At 40.3% G+C, this 1,766-nt stretch overlaps 1 pseudogene; it reads left to right on the top strand.

Annotated features, from left to right (window-relative positions):
* Nucleotides 1–377: 377 nt before the first annotated feature.
* Nucleotides 378–1,018, top strand: LOC114891202 (annotated as a pseudogene).
* Nucleotides 1,019–1,766: the final 748 nt, after the last annotated feature.

Genomic DNA, 1,766 nt, shown 5'->3' with positions numbered 1-1,766 from the left:
ACTTTCTTTTGGCTGTCATTTGTTTGGAGTATCATCTTCCCTCCCTTCACTTGGAGCTTCAGTTTGTCTTTAGAGCTGGATGAGTCGCCTAGATATAGCATATAGTTGGGTCTTGTTTTTAATCCATCCACTCTATTCCTTTTGACTGGTGAATTCAACCCATTTACATTTAGGGGGATTACTGATAAATGAGGACTTAGTACTGCTCTTTTGTCTTTTGTTTTCCGGTTCTTTTATATCTCCATTGTTTCTTTTTCCTTGTGTTTATGTCTGCCATTTTAGTCTGGCAGTTTCTATGACGTTTTTCTCAGTTTCCTCTTTTTTTATATTTTGTGTCTCTGCTCTAGATTTATGTTTTGTGGTTACCGTGAGGTTTGTATAAAATGTGTCATAGGTAGAGAAACACCAGTGCGGCGTGAACACAGGGAAGCAAAAGAAAACACGGAAGTATGCAACCACGAAGCGAATGCCTAGTCTCAGAGATCAGAAGCTTAAAGAAAAGGATAGATTAAAACCGAAAAAGAAAGAAAAGAAAGATCCCAGTGCACTCAAGGAAAGAGAAGTCCCCCAACACCCTTACTGCTTATTCTTCCAATATAACACACAGCTGGGCCCACCTTACCACATCCTGGTCGATACCAACCTTATCAACTTTTCCATTAAAGCCAAACTGGACTTAGTGCAGTCAATGATGGACTGGCTGTATGCCAAGTGTATCCCTTGTATAACTGACTACGTAATGGCTGAAATTGAGAAATTGGGGCAGAAGTGTTGAGTGGCTCTAAGGATTGCCAAGGATCCAAGATGTGAACGATCACCATGCGCACACAACGGGACCTACGCAGCTGACTGCTTAGTACAGAGAGTAACTCAGCACAAGTGTTACATTGTGGCCACAGTTGACCAGGACCTTAAACAAAGAATCTGGAAGATCCCTGGAGTTCCTATCATGTGCATTTCTAGCCATAGGTACAACACTGAGTGGCTGCCAGATGATTATGGGGCCACTTGGTTCTAATTCTTTTTTTTTTCGTTGTTGTTTTTTGTTTTTGTTTTTTGCGGTACAGGGGCCTCTCACTGCTGTGACCTCTCCTGTTGCGGGGCACAGGAGATTCTTTTTTTTTTTTTTTCCTTTTTTTTGCAGATAGCATTTTTTAATTTACATAGGGGTTTGCCTACTTTCACTTTTGTAAAATAACATCTTTATTGGAGTATAATAGCTTTACAATGGTGTGTTAGTTTCTGCCTTATAACAAAGTAAATCAGCTATACATATACATATATCCCCATATCTCCTCCCTCTTGCGTCTCCCTCCCACCCTCCCTATCCCACCCCTCTGGGTGATCACAAAGCATTGAGCTGATCTCCCTGTGCTATGTGGCTGCTTCCCACTAGCTATGTATTTTATATTTGGTAGTGTATACATGTCCATGCCACTCTCTCACTTCGTCCTGTCCTGCCCCTAGGTTCTTCAGAACTTTTTTTTTTCTTTTTAGATTCCATATATGTGTGTTAGCATATGGCATTTCTTTTTCTCTTTCTGACTTACTTCACTCTCTATGAAAGACTCTAGGTCCATCCACCTCATTACAAATAACTGAATTTCGTTTCTTTTTATGGCTGAGTAATATTCCATTGTATATATGTGCCACATCTTCTTTATCCATTCCTCTGTTGATGGACACTTAGGTTGCTTCCATGTCCTGGCTATTGTAAATAGAGCTGCAATGAACATTGTGGTACATGACTTTTTTTGAATTATGGT

Source organism: Monodon monoceros, unplaced genomic scaffold, assembly GCF_005190385.1.
Source record: "Monodon monoceros isolate NGI ecotype Baffin Bay Population unplaced genomic scaffold, NGI_Narwhal_1 Super_Scaffold_11, whole genome shotgun sequence".
NCBI lineage: Eukaryota > Metazoa > Chordata > Mammalia > Artiodactyla > Monodontidae > Monodon > Monodon monoceros.
The sequence above is the reverse complement of the archived record's forward strand: the minus strand, read 5'-3'. Positions and strand labels throughout refer to the sequence as shown.